We start from the raw sequence: 8372 nt of genomic DNA, 5'->3' as shown, positions 1-8372 counted from the left end.
ATGCAGTGCCCAGTAGCAGGACAGGTCCACCATTGGATACCAGTGTCGGCTGGATGTCGTGTATGCAGTGTCGTCCACAGAGCAGTTTCGATTCAAATGCCCCTTGCTTTATTTGCCCCCCCCCCCCAAATCTTGTATATATAAATCCTGCTCTGCTCACTCCCTCTATGACCGGAGATTGCGAGGTGGCAAGTGGCACATCAACAGTGGTAGATGGATCTGTCACGAGCGCAGATGGCACTATGTAGGACAACGAGGGCTGCTGGAGGGAGGGGATGCATGGTTAGCGTTTCAGTCACAAGAGGTATGCAGTGAGAGATAGAAATCCAATGGTGGACAAACACGATCGTCGATGACTGGCACACCCCCATCACCTGGCGTATTCGTAATGCCGTCCTTTTTCTAACACAAACTACAATTTAGGACGCATGCAAGCTAGTAGAGCATGAATCACACTCATAATGATTTTTCAAATTATTTAGCCTGGCTAACATGCGGTTTTTCATTGAATTTTCACTATCTATGTGTGTGCCAACTCGGGGTGGAGCACTTGTCGTGACAAAGGCAATAACTTGTTGGAGTGTTGTGAGGACAAGGAGGGGCATAAATGGGTGTATCATGTGAAGAACACACAATCAAGACAAAATTTTGATTCTATCATGAGTCAGCATAAACTAGTATAACTTGAGCACCTGCCAGTGCAAATGCGGTCCAGTGCACAAAGGGATGTCCTCCACATGTTGGCATCTGCTTCGCTTCGGGCATATGAACAAACTTTTGGTCAAGGATAGGAGTGGAAACTTTGTAAAAATAATCATTTCTCAAAATAAAACCAATAATTATGCATATATCTTTGTGAGCCCCACATGAGAATTTATTTCTATAACATTTTCATCACATTCACAAACTATTGTAAGCCCTTCTCAGCAGAGCAGGTTCTCTCCTCATTATTTCTTCTCCGTCGATACCCATCTTCATTGCGCTAGAGCCGCGAACCTGGTACACGCTAGGTGACCATTGGGTTATGTGATGCAGCCTCTCATTCCGTATGCGCGTTCTCATGGCTCTAATCCAAACTAAATTTGGGTCATATGAATAAATATCATTATTTATACTAATCATTATGCAACTCATTTTCTGTACAACCACGTCCATATCTAATATATTGTGTTAAATATTACATTTAAAAGTTATTCTATTTTCTTTTTCCAAATTTGTTTTAACTTACATTTGATGGGAGGGGAGGCAAGACAAAACTGCACACCTTCTCATAATAATTTGTGGCACTTGCATGAATATATTTTCTATTTTTGTATGTAACTTTAAATATTTTGATAGAGATATTTTTACTGTATGCTGTAATAAATATCTTCATAATCACTTTCTAGTTATAGTTTATGATTAGGTATATGCAAGTAGGAAAAGCTAGAGTACATAAGGTGTTTACGAGGAGATTATTGATGAATATGTAGCATACAAATCTACTCTCTCTGTCCCATAATATAAGAGCCTTTTTTTACCGAAAAAGGCTTTCGCCCCGCTTTATATATCTCTACCTACTAATAAACCAGGGATCGCTTCTGGTCGTACGTCGTCGTCATTTTTGCGAAAAAAACCCTATAGTTGTAGGTATTCAACCCGCAATCCAAATAATAAGTCAACCGGTATGGGCGAGTTAAAAGAAAAAAACGCCTCCCGAGCAGATGCGGGAAGAATAGGGGTGGGGGCGCTCCGTGATGTGGATGCCGGGCGGGGAGAAGAGGGGCGGGGGCATGGACGGGGAGGAAGAGGGGCGGCGAGGGTGGAGGCGGAGGAGGAGACGCGGGCGCTGTGGGGTGAGATGGAGGAGGAGCGCCTCGCCGCGGCCAGCGCCGCCAGCAAGGCCATGGCCATGATGTGGCGCCTGTAGAAGGAGAAGGCCGAGGTCCAGATGGAGCTCCGTCGCTTTGCCGCCGAGATCGACGACCTTCGTGCCCTCATCGCCGTCGAGGAGCGGGATGCCGAGGCGGAAGAGGAAATCTTCAGGAGCTACGGGATCGACGTCCGACCGCCGCCATGACCGGCCTCTTGCGCAGCTCCCGTCCGCCGTCTCCTGTGCCTCCTCCCGTGTCTCCCCCACCTCGCCTGTGCAGCACCGTGGCTGCACGTCGCCGGCGCCATCTGCTGCAGCCCCACAGTCAACCACATGCACGCCATGGGCAACAGCCATGGAGGCCGCTTGCTCGCCCCTCACCAGCCAATACCTCCACCAACATCTCATCCATCAATCAGCAACTAAGCAGGAGGACTGCATGTGATTTTGGACCTTGGGAGCGACTGGGTGATTATATGCCAGGTAATCTATTTTGCTGAATTTGTTCAGAAGGCAAATCCTTGAGGTTGACAACACATGTCCAGTTCGATCTGTTTTCATTACACACACATGTTGTTTTTCCATTAGCAATGCAAATTAGCTACCATCTTAATGTTATGTCTTTGTTTTCTTTTACAATCTGCAAGGAACTCAAAGATAGTTGTACGTTTGCTCACGTGCATTTTAGTCCATAAATTGTTTGGGCAATACAGAACCGAAGAATATGTACATGTTTGGTTACAAACTTCAGTTTCTTTTGATGCTTATGAAATAGTTAAATGCCGAATAATGTAGTTAAGAGAATAGACAGCTCTCTTCCCACAAAAGAGAAGGAAGTAGCTAGAGCTCTCCTATGAACGTGTATTGAGATCTTACGGCAATGCTAGGATTTTGAGGTTTTTCCTTTAAATTAAGTGTGCAGTTCTTGCTTCTGATCATTACAATTACTTAGTGTTAATTTTGTTATCTTGCGTGTACAACATGCTATTCTCTATTCAGCTGACTGCATGACCAATATTAATCATTCTGTATATGAGTAATTTAATTTTCTTATTTCATGCAGTTTGGAGCAATTCGTGGTTACTAACAGTTTCGAATTAGATTTATTTCAATTGCAATGAGGTACAACACTGACCCTCTTCCTTGCTGTCTTATCTCCACTGTTTTGGTTTAACTAGCATATGTGGAGGACGATGGGAAGACGAGCTAGACGCCAGAAGCAATATTGCAACACCATGCTTGAGGAACTCGATTCTACCAGTATATAAGCATTATACTTTCTAACACTGAGAGCTTAATTATCTTTGATGCAACCAGTCCGTCCAAGTATGCAAATATCTGATGCATGTGCAATCAGTACTTTTGCATGTCTAATACATGTAGAAAGATCCGAATTTGGTCATTAATTTCCCTTTTAGTACTTACTAACGTTTTTATTGTTTTGGATGATCCAGAATTGATTTGGGATGTAGAGATTGAAGAACAGAAAAATCTTAAGCCATCAGGTCAGGATGTCAGGTTCAGAATTGCCTGGGCATCTCCGAGTGTCATGATGATGTTGATTATCGGGATATGGAGGTACGTGTGCTCCATACCGTGGCTGAGCCTGTCGGATCCGCAGAGTGGCTGCACGACACCTTAGGGACCCGATGTGAAGTCGCATATGCTATTCTACAGTGCTTGCCCTCTAAAATCTGAATTGTCGGTTGTACATTTAGTGTTGAACTGCAGTAATCTACTGCACTTGCATCTGAATTGTACATTTAATAAGTTAATACTTGAGAGTTAAGATAGATCACTAATCTGGCTGGGTCTCTATCGTTGTGGCAATTTGGCAAGCGTTTCTAGAGGTGATAAATCTGCAAGCAGAAAGTCAATGTCCTTCTGCTATGCCGCACAATTACAGTGCTTTCACATTATGGATAACTTTGTTTCCTAAAAGTAAAATCTTTGTCAGTGCCAAATCAGGGTGCAGGACAAGTCAGCCATCCGTGCGAAGTCGGTGTCAGCAAGGGTGTGGGGCGTCCAGAGGAGCATCCGGGTTGAAGGTTCTGGCCCTCACCATCGAGACTACCATGGTCGTCGCCAAGTACATCTACAATGTACGCAATGAACCTCCCTAATGCAATGTTGCTTCTGTTTATTTCATCTTTTGATTGTGGCAGACTATATTCCAATAAGGCACATTAGGTAGTAGCTTTGTGATAGGGGCCAAACCTGCATATTTTGATCAATTGTTTTTATTAGATTAGCATGGGAGCTTACTGTTCAGTGAGGATTTACCCCCTTAAAGTCATATTGTTAATATCCAAAAATTTCAATGCGTGGGGGGGCGATGTCCCACTACTTTGCACTTTTAATTCCAGCACTTAAATAAGATTTGGAGGGCAGACGTTGCACAAATGGATCATGTGGCATGTAATACTGTTGTATTATCAAATCTAGCATGTCTCTATAAAAAATAAATCTAGCATCAGTTCTGAACTTCTGATGATGTAAGGTAAACACGTAGGCATATCTTCGCCATAGTTGCATCCTTTATAGCAGAGATTTTGTTATGAAAATTCTATTTTGTTAATGGAAGCCTTTGTGCTTCTGTTCACTTAGGACGTGAATTTTTTAGACCATCTTAGGACGTGAAGTGGGATGCAACATCTATAGATCTACTGAAACTGAAAGGTGGTTGTTAGTTAGGTTCTGATTGTGCCAATCAATAATACACAATTGTTACTAGGGTTCGGCTCCAGACGCCATCCATCAACTCCTGTTCTAAAGTGTGCTGGTGAAATGCAATCCGTTCTCTCTATCTTTCCCGCTGAGATGCAGAGGAGCTCGGTGTTTTAGGGTTTGGCTGTTGCTGCAGGAGAAGGTGGAGTTGAGACAGGAAGGAGGAATGAATTTCTAATGGATCTACTGTCTCCCTTGAGTTGGGGCGAACGTAGTGAAGCACCACGCTGTGTTTATTGATCTGGAATCCAAGAGGATCACCCGCCCTTGGTTGTTCCCTTCGTTTGTCAACTAGGTGAGACCTTCAATTTTGTTGTGCTATCGTCTCCAATCTGTAACCTCTTTTGATGTTTTTTTCCAAATTGAGAGATGATAGATAAATAACACTGTATTCATAATTTCATTAGTTTGCCATATTTATCAGAAAACAATTTTTAACCCTCTATTCATTAGTTTGACATGTTAATATTTTCACCAAAATGCACATGAAATGGCCCAAATTGGAATGTGCTTATGATATTTGTTGTTCAATAAAGGAACATATGTCCTGCTGCTCTGATCCATAATAAGGATAGTTTTATTTTGGGTTCGCATGGATTCAATCAGAATTATCTCCTTTTATAAAAGTTTCTTCAATGGTTAAGATGGCTGAAATCACTAGCGATACTTCCCGTTCTTATTTATTTTCTCCCGTTGCAATGCACGGGCATGTTTGCTGCCCAGAATTCTCATCTCTTCAGCTTTCGCTATAAGTTCCTATGATGCTCCTTTTTAGGTGACTTTTCATGTGATTTCTGCTTCCAAAAATTAGAAAATACCTTCAGATCAAACCAGCAGATTTGTAGATTTCTGGGAATTGCTGCTACTCCATCTCCATCTAGCCAATGGTCTTTGGTTACTGATTCTGAGGTACGACGTTGTTTTTTCTTATATCCCATTTAGCTTGGCACCTCCATTTATTGGTTCGGGCCGAGCAAAGACCCTGTTGAGCAGTATCACTGACTGGAAGCATAAATTTTTAGATCAGTGATAAGATAAATCCTGTGTACCGGTGCTTAGTAGCTAGCGAAATGCGGCTGGTATTTTTGGTCTGTATGTAGGTAGCTTCCTGATGTGTGTGGCTGTGTGTTCATTCACACAGACCTGAACTTATTTATGTTTTTCGTTGGCTTCATTTTAGTAAAGATGGGGTGGGGAAAAACTACACCCTATATATGTAAGTTGGCTGAAAATAATAATATGTTTCAGTAGCTATATTTCTTCGGTTCCTAACATGATTGTAGGCTAGATGTTCCTCTTGGTTTGTCTTGCTATAGAACCTGCCCCTATTCATCTGTTACACATTTTGTGTAGCTATTAAGGAAGAAAGTAATGGACATTCACAGGTCAGAGTCTCCCCATCAGCATTTGATGGCAGGAGCCGCTGCTTTACAGAAGATGGATGTGAAACCAAAATCATATTTTACTAACTTTTATTTACTGCATATTATCATTTAGCAGTATGTTGGTTGTGCCTCCCCGTGATCAATGTAGATCTTCTGCAGATGTAGTGCATGCAGTTCTCTCAGGCGTTAAACTTCTCAATGGTTGACCATGGAAAATCTGTGTAGCTCTTGTTTTCTCCATATGTTTCTGGTTTCGAGCTCTTACTCCTTTTGAAATTACCATCTTTAAACATTGTAGATTCCAATCTCTTGTGTATTTACATCAAAGACTGTTTTCGAATGCTTATTATGTACTAAACTCCCTGCCCCCTCCTTCTGTCACATGTGTTGTTCCCTTGTCATCAGTGAGCTCGAGAAAACACAACTACAAGGTACAGAATAGTTGCCACTTAGTTAGCATTTTAGTTAACATTGTAGACATGTTAGTAACACTATAATGTTGGACAATAAATGAATTCGACTACATCCAAAGGAACTTATCTTGCTTCCAAGAATAGTAAAATCATCTTTAATATTTTCCCAAATTTCGCTTATATTCATATTTCTTAACATGTTTGGAATGCCGTTTCCTCCGAAATGTAGCATTTACCTTCCATTTGGAGCATAGGATGCATTTTTATCAGTTCCTGACTGAAATAACCACTTTTCTGATAAAAACGCTATCCATCAGTTAGACTTGATTAATTGTCTTCTAGACACACCTTCAAATATATATAAGTTCTCTGATAAGGTAGTTGTGGGAAGACTTATTTTTGGTTTACATTGTAAAAAAATTCAATGACCACATATTTGACTTTCTTTTTTGCTTCTTTTCAGCTTTCAGGTCCTAAATGAGAAGGTAAGGATGTACTTGAGCAGTATGAGAAGACCCAGTTCCATCATCTCAGAAGCCAGAAGTTCCCCATTTAATATCTTTCATTCTGAAATTTGTTTAAGAAGATGGTCATTCTTCTATTAGCAGCACGATTATGTGTCAATTGTAGATTCTTAATTGCTTAGAATTATTTTATATGTTTGATTCCTTCGATTCATATTTATTCAACAACAAAATATTTTCAAGATTGGTCCGTTTGAGGATCAAATTTCAGACGTGTTAATTGATGTGGTATCAAGCTAAGTCTGTTGATACCTTGCTCTCCTTTTTGCTTTGCACAATTATTCTCGTCACTGGAGATGTATATTAATCCTCTAGCTTTGCTCATTTTATCTTTTAATTTCATCTTAGTTGATAGAATATTGTGCCATGTGTTCACAAATTACATGGTCTTGTGGACTATTTCTTCCGTTGCAACGCACGGGCCTTTTGCTAGTAAAGCACCAAACCACAAGCATCCAGTATAAACACACGCCACGCCACCGCAACACACGCACACACCCAGGACAGGATACATAGGCGTTGAGCGCAGCAACACCACCCCTAGCACTACAGCCCCGAAGAGGTGAAACTACATATGACGAACCATGCGCTTCAAGGCGGCGCCTTCAGGAAGGATGCGACACTGGAGCGCCGCCACCGCCCGATCCAAATTTCCCCCGGAGCCGCATGACGGGCAATGAGAGCTGCAACGACGCTTTCAAGAAGAGAACGATCTTCGTCGCCGCCGGTCCGTCCGAAGATAGAGCAGGTTTTCACCTCGGCCAACCTTCACCGCCACCGAACGCCACACCCCTGCAACCACGCCGCCCACACGACCATGGTGATCGGGCAGCACCAAGGCACGGGCTCTGCCCAAGAGCACCACGCAACCACCACCAGGGCCGCCGCCCCAGCATCCAAGACCTCGACACCACCTCACCCGAGACCCGCCGCACCCCAACGAAAGAGACGAGCGGAAAGGTCTCACCTTTCACGCCGCTGGGCCACCCCCAGCGTCGAGACGCAATAGGTCTGCCAAAACTGGCATCCACCGACCCGTACTGCTGCCCCGAGCGCGAGACGAGCTCGGTCCTGCAGCATCGAGAGGGGGCGAGGTCAGTCCTGCTGCACCGTGCACGAGAGGAGCTCGGTCCTGCTGCATCGTGCGCGAGACGAGCTTGGTCCTGCGGCACCGGGCGCGAGATGAGTGATGGACCGCAGCCGGGAGAGGACCAGCCCATTGATGGGAGTAGCGCCCGGGCGAGGAGGAGATGGGGTGAAGGTCGAGACGGCCCGACCACAGGCGAGTCGACGCCGGAGAAGCCGGCCGCTGCCGCGGACAGATCCGTCGAGCCACCGTGAAGCCGCCACGACACCGGGAGGTCACCACCGAGACCTCCCCACGCCGCCGCCCACGACCGGAGCAGCGGCCACGCCCGACCGCTGCCCTACCGGCGTCGCCCGATGACCTCCAAGTACCGGAGCCGCCGGA

General features: G+C 44.1%; 1 long non-coding RNA gene across 1 annotated transcript; it reads left to right on the top strand.

Annotated features, from left to right (window-relative positions):
* The first annotated feature begins 4742 nt into the window (after nt 1-4742).
* LOC123083273 (uncharacterized) lies at nt 4743-7053 on the top strand. Its single transcript, XR_006439262.1, has 4 exons — nt 4743-4874; nt 5355-5488; nt 6370-6395; nt 6841-7053. It is a non-coding gene; the product is annotated as an uncharacterized lncRNA (long non-coding RNA).
* The last annotated feature ends 1319 nt before the right edge of the window (nt 7054-8372 follow it).

Source organism: Triticum aestivum, chromosome 4A, assembly GCF_018294505.1.
Source record: "Triticum aestivum cultivar Chinese Spring chromosome 4A, IWGSC CS RefSeq v2.1, whole genome shotgun sequence".
Lineage (NCBI taxonomy): Eukaryota > Viridiplantae > Streptophyta > Magnoliopsida > Poales > Poaceae > Triticum > Triticum aestivum.
Note: the sequence above shows the minus strand (reverse complement) of the source record. Positions and strands in the feature narration are given on the sequence as shown.